General features: G+C 39.7%; 1 pseudogene across 1 annotated transcript in view; it reads left to right on the top strand.

Moving 5' to 3' along the window:
- The window catches only part of LOC308610969 (putative helicase senataxin), a 56,746-nt pseudogene that overhangs the window by 8,006 nt on the left and 34,509 nt on the right, over positions 1-14,231 (top strand). The window contains exons 5-8 of the transcript in view: positions 404-523; positions 3,185-3,356; positions 3,491-3,578; positions 4,076-7,240. The product of the transcript in view is annotated as a putative helicase senataxin (transcript). The remainder of the gene's footprint in view (positions 1-403; positions 524-3,184; positions 3,357-3,490; positions 3,579-4,075; positions 7,241-14,231) is intronic.

Below are 14,231 nucleotides of genomic sequence, written 5' to 3'. Positions count from 1 at the left end.
CTTTGGTTTTCATCAAGTTGTATATTGACTTAAAGTAGTTCTGTCCTACTTCATTGATTCAGAGTCTTACAGTCATGTGTATATTTGGCAGTGACTGGTACTTGAAATATAGTGATCTTAAAATTTAAGGGGTCTTTGATATTATGAGATGCAAATTGTGTGGTAGTCATTTTGGAAATGGTTTTCTAACCAGGTTCGTGCCATTTTCCCTTTTTATTCAATCTAAAGTTCTGTTCTTAGGAGGAGGAGTTGTATATGAATATCTCAGACTTCAATGTCTGAGGCACTGGATACTGTTTGGTTTCATCTTACTGCCTTGTTATTCTTTTTGCCAACTAAACTGGAGAAGACATTAGAACAGTTTTATTTAATCAATTCAAGAAAACTATACGTGATCTTACAGGTATCTGCATGTTGCTGACCATTCTTGAGGAGCAAACCATGGATTCACTGTTGTTGGGCTCAAACAAACAGAATGATTTTATGCAATCAATACTTCACGCCATGGAGAGGCAATCAGATGGTAATAAACTTTATTTGCTGACTATTGTGATGATGGTGCACTTTGAAAATACTAGTGTCACGGTAAGAACTTGGGTGTATGATGTGGAGGAAAGAAAGAATGACCGTTTTATGGTTTTGGTCACAGAGTCAGAATTTTTAATTGGAAAGGACCTTCAGAGTTTAACTCAGCACGTTACTTTCATAAAAGAAGAAACTGAAGCCCAAGGAAGTTAACTTACTTTTGAAAAAATTAATTAATTAATTTTTGGCTGTGTTGTGTCTTTGGTGCTGTGCATGGGCTTTCTCTAGTTGCAGCGAGTGGGGTCTACAGATTCCTTCTTTAACATCTTTATTGGAGTATAATTTCTTTACAATGGTGTGCTAGTTTCTGCTGTATAACAAAGTGAATCAGCTACACATATACATATATCCCCATGTCCCCTCCCTCTTGCGTCTCCCTTCCACACCCCCATCCCACCCATCTAGGTGGTCACAGAGCACCAAGCGGATCTCCCTGTGCTCTGTGGCTTCTTCCCACTAGCTATTTTACATGTGGTAGTCCATGCCACTCTCTCACTTCGTCCCAGCTTACCCTTCCCTCTCCCCGTGTCCTCACGTCCATTCTCTATGTCTGCATCTTTATTCCTGTCCTGCCCCTAGGTTCTTCAGAACCTTTTTTTTTTAGATTCCATATGTAAGTGTTAGCGTACAGTATTTGTTTTTCTCTTTCTGACTTACTTCACTCTGTACCACAGACTCTAGGTCCACCTACCTCACTACAAATAACTCGATTTCGTTTCTTTTTTATGGCTGAGTAATATTCCATTGTATGTATAGCCACATCTTTATCTGTTCATCTGTCGATGGACACTTGGGTTGCTTCCATGTCCTGGCTCTTGTAAATAAAGCTGCAGTGAACATTGTGGTACATGACTGTTTTTGGATTATGGTTTTCTCAGGGTATATGCCCAGGAGTGGAATTTCTGGGTCGTATGGTAGTTCTATTTTTAGTTTCTTAAGGAACCTCCATACTGCTCTCCATAGTGGCTGTATCAATTTACATTCCTACCAATAGTGCAAGAGGGCTCCCTTTTCTCCACACCGTCGCCAGCATTTGTTGTTTGTAGATTTTTTGATGATGGCCATTCTGACTGGTGTGAGGTGACACCTCATTGTAGTTTTGATTTGCACTGCTCTAATGATTAGTGGTGTTGAGCATCCTTTCATGTGTTTGTTGGCAAACTGTATATCTTCTTTGGAGAAATGTCTGTTTAGGGCTTCTGCCCATTTTTGGATGGGGTTGTTTATTTTTTTGATATTGAGCTGCATGAGCTGCTTGTAAATTTTGGAGATTAATCATTTGTCTGTTGCTTCATTTGCAAATATTTTCTCCCATTCTGAGGGTTGTCTTTTCATCTTGTTTATATTCTCCATTGCTGTGCAAAAGCTTTGAAGTTTCATTAGGTCCCATTTGTTTGTTTTTATTTCCATGTCTCTAGGCGGTGGGTCAAAAAGGGTCTTTTATGTCATAGAGTGTTCTGCCTATGTTGTGGCAGGCGGATTCTTTACCACTTCACCACCAGGGAAGTCCCCTCTTTAAGAAACATTCCATAATTGTCTTCACCTAACTAATGACTTTCTTCCTTATTTGAGAGCTTCCTAGACATAAGACAGCTTCAGTAGAGGATAAAAAAGTATATGAGCAGTTCTACACGAACGACTATGATAAAAAAAAAGTAGACTCTAAGAGCCCTGAGGGAAATAAAGCAGAAAGTTCTAAGGCTGACAGTAATTGGGTGAGTTAGAGCACTTGCCCCCTAAGAATACTGCGGAAGATGACAGGTGGTGCTAACAGTGAAGCCATTCTGGTTCTCACTTGGAAAAAGCCAGCTATCTGTTTTTTTCTGTAGGTGGTGTATCTTTATGTGAGTGTCAAAAATAAATCTGGAAAGAAAGAATAGAGTAAGATCTTACAGATGCTTGACTGAGGGCTTCTAATTTCCTTAGAAGACATTAAGGAGCAAGTGAAGGTCTTTGAGCAGGGCAGTGTTTTGCCCCTGCATGTAGAGAAGAGGGGAAGGACCGGGCATAAGAGTGTGTGAGTAATGGGAATTCCTGCCAGTTGGATGGAATGGAGATAACAACAAAGCCATGTTGAGAATGGATGGATAAAGAGTATGTATCTCTGCTTATCCAGTGGATGAGGGGTTCAGTCCTTTATTCCAACCGAATGACACACACAATTCAGGATTTCTCATATCATGGACTTTGTTTAGATCTGAAAATACCAAGTTTTTCTTTCTCTCCCTTTTTTTTTCTACTTTACCTCTGTTATTTATTGAAGGATGGGAGTATAAAGGTCTGGAAGAAGCAGAGGAGGAACGATTCTTTCAGGTTGGCAAATAGGGTGAGAAAGTTGAGTTTATCTGGACTATCTCAGTTTGTTCCACACTACAAGATTTCTTAACAGAGGTGTATTGCTTTAAAAAAAAATGCAGACATTATTTAAAAGTTTGCCAGGTTTCTAAAACCTGTAGTTGACAACACTTTACTTTAAATTACTTCCTGCTTTGCTTTCAGTTTTGTTGCTACCCAGGTAAAGAATGCTTAATTCTCAATATATTTTAGTCCCTTTCTCTAATTGTGTTGTAATTTGGCAAATTACTCCATTGTGTTTCAGATGATAGTGTGGATCCTTTCTGGCCAGCGTTACACTGTTTCATGGTGATTCTGGATCGTCTTGGATCTAAGGTCTGGGGTCAACTGATTGATCCTATTGAGGCATTTCAATCCATTATCAACAATGTGAGCTACAGGAAAGAGATCCAGAACATACGGAACAGCTCTGTGAGGTTCGTTCAGTTCCTGTGTCAGGATTTCCGACAATCTGTATGAGGAAGTCTACTATAATTGACTTTAACAGTAGGATTTTTCTCTTCTTTTTACCCTTCATTTCAGTAATTTCTATTTGTTCTTAATATTTAAGGACCAAGTCAGAACCGGAGTCATATTTAGATGATATGGTGACTTGCAGCCAGATGGTATACAATTATAACCCTGAAAAGACCAAAAAGGTATAAAACATTTTGAGAATTCAGATGATATTGTATTGCCTTTATATTGTATAGTCAGTGTTTTACGTGGTTAGTTGCATTGCTGATTTTATGATATGTAGCTATTCTGAATCAACTGTTGCATAAAACAGTTTCTGATTGAACAGTAGCTCATGAGGAAAAATGGTCTGTAATGAGAGCATGCACAGTTTGAGAGATTAATTTTTAAGTACATTTTGGAAGGGTAGAACATTTATGGCATGAGGGAGATAAATCACATGACTAGAAATCAAAACCAACTGAAGGAAAGAGGTCCAGAGTACATGGTGGTTTTGTAAATTTAACCTTTTCATGAAAGCTTCACCTCAAAATTGGACTGTTTTCAATTTCTTGGGGGTCCATATATGTACATCAACACAGGAAAGTTGAGCAGTGTATTTTCTTGTTGGCAACTTTTGTGTTAAACCTGTCATGAATGGTGCTTGTTTATCTGAATGTCAGTATCTCTTTCATGTTAGGATTCAGGGTGGAGATCAGCCATTTGCCCAGATTATTGTCCTAACATGTATGAAGAAATGGAAACATTAGCTAATGTGCTTCAGTCAGATATCGGTCAAGACATGCGTGTTCATAACAGCACGTTTCTGTGGTTCATCCCCTTTGTGCAGTCCCTCATGGATCTTAAGGATCTGGGTGTGGCCTATATAGTGGAGGTTATTCATCATCTGCATTCTGAAGTCAAAGACGTCCTCAACCAGACGGACGCCGTGTGTGACACAGTCACTGAGTTTTTCCTTCTGATTTTGGTGTCAGTGATTGAAGTGCATAGAAATAAAAAGTGTTTGCATTTGCTGTGGGTTAGTTCCCAGCAGTGGGTGGAAGCCATCGTAAAATGTGCCAAGCTTCCCACCACCGCGTTTGCTCGGAGTTCTGAGAAGTCATCTGGAAACTGCTCCAAAGGCACAACAATGATATCTCTGTCACTGCATTCAGTGCCATCTAACTCTGTACAACTTGCTTGTGTGCAGCTGATCAGAAGTCTCCTTAAAGAAGGCTATCAGCTTGGGCAGCAGACTCTTTGTAAGCGATTCTGGGATAAGCTCAACTTATACCTACGAGGAAATATATCTTTAGGTTGGCAGTTGACTAGTCAGGAAACCCATGAGTTACAAACTTGTTTAAAGCAAAGTATTAGAAACATAAAATTCAAAGTGCCTCAGTGTAGCACTTCTGTGGATCTGACTCCTCCATGTAAAACACCTCCTGCATCTTACAATAAAGAAGAAAGTGAACAAACAGGGAAGAAGTCTAAAAAACAAAGGCACTGTCTGGAAAACTCCAGCCCAACATTCTCTAAAGAACCGATGAAAGCTGATGCATGTCAAGTGAAAGAGAGTATTTTCAGCAAGGCACATAATGCCATAGAAGAGGATAATGAGCAAACTTATCTAAAAGATTTGAAACTCAAAGACCATCTCTCAGCTGAGTTGTGCTTGAAGCCGAGTAGTAAAAGGCTTGTGAATGAAAGAGCTCGAGGCCAAGTTAAAATAAGTACAGGGAAGCATAAGTCTGTAAAAGAGAATTCCTCATATACCCCACAGAATTGTACTTCAAGAAATGGTCCAGAAAAGGTATTTGACAGAGGAATAATCACATCAACAGGTTTGTTGACTGATTCTAGCAATGACTCTCTGGAAAAAGTGTCCACATCAGATGAGGATTTCTCTTTAAAGGATGATGCTCTTGGCAAAACCTCAAAAGCAAACACTAAGGCACATAAAGATGAAATCTGTGCTAAGTTATTGCATGTAATGAAAAAGCAAGACAGGAAAAGTACCACTTTAGAGGAAAACCTGACTGTATCTAGCATTGAAAGTTTCTGTTCACAGAAAGATACAGGAGCTCAGAAAGGAGATGGCTTCATACACAATCTCTCTTTAGGCCCTAGTGGTGTTCTGGATGATAAAAATGGACAACAAAAACCTGAAAACAGTTTACTGCTGAAAAAGAAACAAGTACAGGAAGAAGAGTTGGGCATTTTCTCCACCCCTGATATCAGTTGTCAAATACTAGAATGTCATGTTGGTAATAAAGATTTGGTCTCATTCACAGAAATGACCGATATTTTTGTGGAGAAAACACCTCCCTTTAAAGATCCTGTGACTGGACTTGAATCAAGAGATACGGGAATTAGCAAGAGTACTGTTGAGTTTTCTTCTGATTTAAGAGAACAGGTCCTTAGCATCAGTCCTAAGTCTGACCCTTTAACAGATTCTCAGATAGACAGAGACCTCCACATATTATCTTTAATAGCTCAAGCCAGTGTTATTAAGTTCCCATCAGGTTCAACCCAAAGAAGTTTATCCCAGCTACAAAGAAAAGTTAAAGATGATAGAAGATGTTTGACAGCCAACCAAAATAGTGTCAGGGAAACCTGCTCTGGACACGTCATTATTATTTCAGAATCTGATGAAGATGATGATGATGATGAAAGAATTGTGGGTTTTAAGAAACACATTAAACAGGGTAAGACATGCATTGAGAAAGGATGTCCAGAGCATCATACTTCAATAGCTAACACAAATGTGGAACAGAATGTAATAAAGGAAGAAAATACAAGGTCCCTTTTGCGGTTTGAGGAATCGGATTCTCATTTTTTTGAGTTTGAAAGTCCATGTGAAGTGTTTTCAGTTCGGCAAGATCAGAGACCAGACAACAAGAATTCAGTTCAAGAGAATGAAGAGAATTCGTGCTTGACTCATGTAGGGGATATCACAGATGATTGGGGTTATGGTCCAGCTTATGTACCTGAAGAGGTCATTAAAAAAGCAGCAGAGGCAGCTTTGAAGGAGGGAGAACCTGAATGCAACAGTGACATAGAGGAGGATAATATATTTTTAACACAATGTGATCCAGAAGATATGGATTTATGTTGACAAATGGAGAAAGAGAATGATGAACTCATTGAAGTAGTTCATGGAAGAGATACAGTCCAGGTAGAAGAAGATTCTGTGAGTCGGCCTCAGTTGGAATCTTGGAGTAGCACAAAATGTAAATACAAAGATTGTGTGGAAACACTGGAAAACCAGGGTGAATACTGTTCCAAACACTCTGAAGCTAAAGCAGCAGATGAAGATACATTTCGTAGACCTGGCTTGCCTCTCTCTTCATCTAAACCTTCGAGACCTCCCACTGCTAAGATATTTACCTCCAGTAGTACTTCACGAATTGCTGGTCTTTACAAGTCTTTGGTAAATACGTCAGCGCTCTTACCAACTCTGCAAAATAAGTCAAGTGGGGTACAATCTGCTTTGAAAGTACCACAGCCAGTCTCTGTGGTGTCTCAGAAGCCAGTGGCTGAAATGAAGGGTTTGTGCAACGTTCTCCAGTGTCATACTCCAAATAATTCCAACAGGCAAGGCTACAAAGTTCCATTTTGTGAAAACAGATCTTTTTCACCTTCCTCTCCGGTAAACATTTTCTTGTCAGCACAGTCCATCTCTGACACCTTCGTTAAAGAGGTCTTAAAATGGAAATACGCAATGTTTGTGGACTTTGATCAGTGCGGACCCCCTTCAACTCTTTGTCAGTCCATCACAAGACCTGTGCCTGTGAGATTTCAAGATGGTAGAGAATATTTTAATGTGTTTTTCCCTTTGATGATCCTGAATACTTTTGAAACTGTAAGTATATGTTCTAATCGTATACCTTCAGACTTTGAAATTACGTTTCTTTACCATGCTGAGTACGGCTAAAATAACTGATCGCATTTTGATTTAGATGTAGCTTGTAGATTTCATGTTGAACAGACATTGTGCCCCACAGTGTTCTAGATGCCGGTGATACAGAGGAAACCCTTAAACTCTGCCCTTCTGGAGCTTACAGACACAATTCAGAGTGCTAGTTTACCAAGTCCAGAGGTGGCACAGGAGGAGGAAACGTTTTTCGGTGTAAAATAAGGGAAGACTTCTCAGAGGACATAGTCTCTCATCTGCGTTTATTTTTTTGAAAAGTAGTGTAAACCTTTACTGAAGTTTTCTTGAGGAGGTAGCAAAGGGCAAGTTACACTGGTCAGCACAAAGCAGTAAATCCCAAATTTCTCATCTGTCTTCCCAACTTCTTAGGCCTCATAGCAGCCTTTAGCTGCCCCCCTACCCCAACACATCCCATTCTGGTTCTTCTCTCTTTCTTACTGCCTGACTGGGATTGCCAAGAAAAATATAGGATTCCCAGTTAAATTTGAACCTCAGAAAAACAGTAATTCTTTAGTGTAAACATCCACCTGCACTTTGAAGGATGTTTTTGGTGTTCTCACAGCAGGTCGATTTTTCCTTTTTTTCAAATTGGTTAAAAAACAAAAACCCAAAAGGTGAGTGTGCAACAAGACTCTTCAAAACCAAGAGCACTGAGGTAAATACCCACGTATTCAGTCAGCAGATCCTCGGGTGCCTGATACTTGCCCAGTACTATCACAGACCTGGCGGGGGTAAAGTGGTGAACACGACAGACAAGGCCTCTGCCTTCTGGGAATGATCATTTCAGATCGGGACAAAAGGCTCTAGAGTGCTCTAGAATGATCTAGAACAAAAGGGAGCAGGCACTTGAGACTGAAAGGTGAGACGGCCTCTGTGAGCGATGGTATTCACACCGAGACCAGAGTGAGCAGAAGGAGTTGGCCATAGGAAGTATATCACAGGCAGAGAGACTGCAAAGATCCAGCTTAGAATTGTTAAAGGCAAAGGAGATGTACTGCACAAAGAGGCAAGTTGGTGTCAATTTATGCCCTAAATTTCAGCCATTGTCGTAAGAATTATTTTACTAGTGTTTCAGAACCATTAGAAACAACTAACTGATAAAGGCTGTTCAGTCTCTCTCCTTAAGAACAATGTGAAATAGTATTACAAGAATGATTTTCTTACCTTACAAAATCGTTAGTTCAGTGAACAGTGTATACAGTTAAATAAGCTGGGGAATATACAGAGATTTTCTTCATCTTGGAGCTTACTTTTTTCTTGAACGTTTATCCTTTCCAGAAAACACTAAATTGCTTAGAGGCCATTCATAGCCCTTAAATTTAGGACACATTTGTGATTTTATTTTTCCCTTAGTTCAGAAGTATTTATATGTTTATCTTTAAGATTTCTTCCTTCAGGACATTTCTGTAGCTAGAACCTTTTCAAAGCAGAATGAGCACAAGTTCCGTTTGTATATACACAAAGTTTAAGATAGTCAAATACTTGTGGAAGGCCCATTATTAAAAAAAAAAATCAGCCACTCTCACCTCCCCAAGTAATTATTTTTGATCCTTGAGGGATCCTTTTGTTATTTACTTCCATATTTCTAAATAACATGCCACTATTTTGACTTGTTAATTTTTCAGTACTAGACATTTTCTGTAATTACCCACTACAGGAAGTACCCTCTCTTCCCAGCCCTGTGTTCACACACACCTCTCCTGTTTTCCCATCCTCACTATGGAGTAGTCTTGTAATTTTTAGGTCAGTATTTGTTATTATTTTGACGATATAAAAGGTGTCCACTGGGCTTCCCTGGTGGCGCAGTGGTTGAGAATCTGCCTGCTAATGCAGGGGTCACAGGTTCGAGCCCTGGTCTGGGAGGATCCCACGTGCCGTGGAGCAGCTATGCCCGTGAGCCACAAGTACTGAGCCTGCGTGTCTGGAGCCTGTGCTCCCCAACTAGAGAGGCTGCGATAGTGAGAGGCCCACGCACTGCGATGAAGAGTAGCCCCCGCTTGCCGCAACTAGAGAAAGCCCTCGCACAGAAACGAAGACCCAACACAGCAAAAATAAATTAATTTAAACAAAAGAGAATAAGGTCTTTGAATTAAAAACAAAAGTGTCCGCGACTAAGTCATGTGGTAGTTGTAACTACTTTTCGTTTCCGACTCTTTGCTTTCTCTGGATTTATTGTTTACTTAATTTTCTATGTACGTATTACTAATTTAGCTTCAGGCTGTCTCTTGGATGTTTAGGCCTCTCAGTATGATCAGGCACATCAGATAGTTGATAAATTTCATCTTCTTGGTTTAGGATGGTTAACCTGAAATGCTCACCATCCTCATCCTAGGGCTTGCATTTCCTTCTTTCCTGTGTTGGATCTTTGTCTCCTGTACCCAGGGTTGTCTGTTTTTGTCACCCTCTCATTTTAGTAAGGCACATCCTTCAAGCTTCCTGAGAAAAGAATGTGTAGGAGATAAATTTTGAAACTTTGCATGTCTTAAAATTTCTTTCTATTTTGCCATCTCTGTCTTTGTTGTTGTCATCGTCATTCTCCTTCCTTGGAGACTTTCTCAGCGTCCAAGTCTATTGAAACAATTTTTGAGCATATTTTTAGTTTCACAGTACTCTTGTCCTCTCATTATTCCTTTTTATAGGATTGTGTGCTTTCTTCATGTGCACAGTATTTTTTACTACCTGAAGTTAATTAATGATAAGTTTAAAGTTAGTTGAATGTTTTGTTCTCCTTTCATTGTCCCTGTTTTCCCAGTTGCTTTTTTCCTATTCATTTTAGTGTCTACAGACCTTTCATGTTAACTCCTTTCTTCACATGTCTAATGATTTTTGTTGGTTTACTCACATTTAAGAACAGGATACTAACAAGCAGATTGGAGCATTGTTCATAATAGCCAAAAGTTGTAAACAGCCGAGATGTCCATCAGGAGATGAATGGGTAAACAAAACATGGTATATGCCTACAATGGAATATTAGTCTACTATTAAAAGGAATGACCCGTTCTATGTACTTTTACCTGTTCTTTGATGAGCCTGGAAAATATTATGCTAAGTGAAAGAAGCCAGGTACAGAAGGCCACACATTGTGTAATTCCATTTATACGAATTTTCCAGAATAGGCACATCCGTAGAGACAGAAAGTGGATTAGTAGTCGCCAGGGGATGGGTGAGGGAGGGGTGTGGGAATTAGGACTGACTGCTAATAGGTATAAGGCTTGTTTTGGGATGGTGGGAATGTTCTGGAATTAGATAATGGTGATGGTTACACAAAATAGTGAATGTACTAAAAACACACTGTAGTGTGCACACTTTAAAGTGGTGAATTTTATATTGTGAACTATATCTCAACTTTTTAATGCTATAAGAAAAGAGGATGCATTTAAATAATGACAGGTCAAAAGAGATGCTTAGGAAAAGAGATACTTGTACTAAAATGGTCCTTTATTATTTGCACTGTGGAAGTCAAATGTGATCTGAAGGACACCATCACATGGTGAAATCCAAATTAGTTTCATTCTTTATATTAAGATTACATGCTTGGGTATAGTTATAATCTATATTTTGTTACATGTAAGATTTTAAAACAGATTAGAAGCTCTGAGTGAAAGGGATAGGCTTGTTGACCATTTGGCATTTTATTGGGAAGCCTCATCCCCACCCTCATGTCACTGTTTTTAGTCTTTTCTTTTCCCCTCTTAGTGAGGTCAGATTTCCCCAAGAAGAATCTTCAGATCGATTGCCTGGAAAGCATAGGCTTGATGGGGAGCTGACTGTGGGGTGAGGGTGGGGGCAGAGGGAAAGGTCCAGGCATTCAGTATCTAAATATTTGCTTAATTCCCTGTTTAAAAATTATTTTATTTTTAAAATTATTTTATTTATTTTTGGCTGTGTTGGGTCTTCGTTGCTGCACGTGGGCTTTTCCCTAGTTGTGGTGAGGGCTTCAGTAGTTGTGGCTCAAAGACTCCAGAGCGCAGGCTCAGTAGTTGTAGTGCATGGGCTTAGTTGCTCCACGGCACGTGGGATCTTCCCAGACCAGGGATAGAACCCGTGGCCCCTGCATTGGCAGGCAGATGCCTAACCACTGTACCACCAGGGACGCCCCCCCCCACATTTTTTTTTTTAAGTACAGTATCCCCTCTCTATCTGCTGCCCCACAGGCAGAGACGGTCACACTTTATAGAAGTGAAACCACTCTAGCTTTTTGCTAGGAACAGGGATGGGCAGTCTCCCTTCAGCCCTCCTCCTCCTAGAGGTGTATGTCAGACACTTCCTTCTTAGAGTTCAGCTTCTTGGACTTGCTGAGTTAGTTAACCATTCATCCATCTGCTTACCAGCTTCCCAGATTTTGATACTCTTGCCTCGTCTTCTGTTCTCTTCATCCTAATGAATTAATCCTGTTGTGAAAAATCCCTTGGGTGTTTTAGTGGGGTTTCAGGGGAATGAAAGGAAATGCCTGTGTTCAATCTGTCATCTTTACCGTGAAGTTTTATCTTGTTCTTTTTTTCTTATTTTTGCAATCTTGTTCTTTTTCTTTAACCATGTAGTGAAACAGCATTGTTTTAGCATTTGTAGTTTATATAGGCCAACATTTATTAATGGTATTATTAATATACCTTGATTCCTTTTTTTTTTCCCACTGTAACGTGTGGCTTGTGGGATCTTAGTTGCCTGACCAGGGATTGAACCTGGGCCCTCAGCAGTGAAAGCACTAACAACTGAACTGCCAGAGAATTCTCAGATACCTTGATTACTTTTAATGTTTATTCTTTCTTATAAGCCAGAGACTGTGGCATCAACCACAGTCTTGGGCCAAGGCTTCTTATCCTCATTTGGATGTAATTTGACTTCGTAATATTGTTTGTTAATGGAATGCTGAAGTGTGTTTAGAGTCCTTTGACAGAAATGTGGTTGGTATCCTATTTAGGACATGAAACGCAGTGTTTGGTTATCCATTTCTTATGTCTTATTGCAGGTGGAATGCAATGACATTGCGTAGAATTATCCCTTGCCCCAAAGGGCAAACGAGCAAATTCAACTTTTAGAAATATGAGTCTCTTGAATAAAAAAAAAATCCCACAGGACTCAGAGGCAAAAAGTATACAAGTCAATTTTCACAACAAAGTAAAGGAGCTGTTACAGTGGAGGATTCCTGGACTGAATGTCAATATTATGACATAGTATGAGTCTGTTTCGTGTTTGGTAATTGCAATCATTGTTGCTTTTGTTGTGGTCATCCATTTGCAATGCTTGGTGTCAGTTTATTTATCTCTTGTAAAAATAAAATACAGTGTGTGGGGGGAAAAAAAGAAATATGAGTCTTTTGTGTACTGATGTGACTGATAGAGGATATATTAGTTTTTAATCCTTACGTTTAACACACAAAAATATTAGATAAATGTGCACTATTTTGACAGGGACCAATTTTTTTGGTCAGTTTTGGCAAATACTCTATTTTCTTAAAGTTTTGGTTTGCTGGCTCTGTCTGCAGTCCCCTTCGGTTACCTGTGTGTGCATGCACGTGTATGCAGAGTGTAATTGGCAGCTGCTTTTTAGGTTGTGTAGACAAGGAGCAGGCAGAAAGGGGGCCCTTCTGGAGTACCAGCTGTGATTCTTAGTGCCCACACCCCTTATAGGGAGATTGCACCATTTTTAGCTAATTTCCTGTTATAATTTGTTCTGTGAAGGAAACAAAACAGGTTGATATGATGAGCGACATTGGGAGGCTGCTGTTGAGATCGGGCTGAGAGCCAGGAGAGGAGGGTTTTGTGCAGAGGAGGGGGGAGGGTCAAGACTATAATGCTTTGAAGTAGGCCTAACTGAGCATATGTGAGCAAAGAGATTAGGCTGATGTGACTGGAGTAAGGTAACTTAGAGGTAAAGGGAAATGAAGTAAGATTGCAGAAATCAGTCAAGAGCTGGATGGTATACAACCCTGTAAGTGCAGGTTGGGGTTTCATTCTCAGTACAGTGAGAAGATGTTGGAGGATTTTTAGTTGGTTGGTGTTTAGGCTGGGGGAGTAGCAATATGTAATAGTTTACTTTTTTGTTTTAAAGAAAACATTCTTAGTTGCTCATTAGAGAATAACTGTAGAAAGGTAAGCATAGATGCAGTAGACCTGTCGGGGGCTATTATAATAGCCCAGGAGAAAGATGATGGTAGCTTGATCTAGGTGGTAGCTATGGAAATAAAGAGAAGTGAATTCATTGGGCGTAAATTTTGGAGATAGTACTCAGTACTTATCTTTTTTAAATATATATAGAAATTTATGTGATTCATTTTTGGCTGGGTTGGGTCTTGGTTGATGCACACAGGCTTTCTCTAGTTGCAGCGAGCTAGAGGAACTCTGCATAGCATCCCCCATTATCAACATCCCCTACCAATGTAGTACATTTGTACAACTGATGAACCTACATTGACACGTCATTACCACCCAGAGTCCATAGTTTTCATTAGGGTTCACTCTTGATTTGTATATTCTAAGGGTTTGGACAAACGTATAATGACATGTAGCAGTCCTCTAATATCAGAGTACTTTCACTGCCCTAAAAATCCTCTCTGCTCTGCCTGTTCACCCCTCCACAGTCTCAACCCTGGCAATCACTCATCCTTTTACTGTCTCCATAGTTTGCTTTCTCCAGCATGTCAAATAGTTGGAATCACACAGTATGTAGCCTTTCCAGATTGGCTTCTTTCACTTAGTAATGTGCATTTCAGTTCCTTCTGTGTCTTTTCATGGCTTCATAGCTCATTTCTTTTTAGCACTAAATAATATTCCATTGTCTGGTTGTACCATAGTTGGTTTATCCGTTCACTCACTGAAGGGCATCTTGGTTGCTTCCAAGTTTAGGCAGTTATGAATAAAGCTGCTATAAATATCCATGTGCAGGTTTTTAACATAAATATAAGTTTTCAGTTCATTTG

This window comes from Mesoplodon bidens, assembly GCF_964165515.1.
Source record: "Mesoplodon bidens genome assembly, contig: HAP1_SCAFFOLD_186, whole genome shotgun sequence".
Taxonomy (NCBI): domain Eukaryota; kingdom Metazoa; phylum Chordata; class Mammalia; order Artiodactyla; family Ziphiidae; genus Mesoplodon; species Mesoplodon bidens.
The sequence above is the reverse complement of the archived record's forward strand: the minus strand, read 5'-3'. Positions and strand labels throughout refer to the sequence as shown.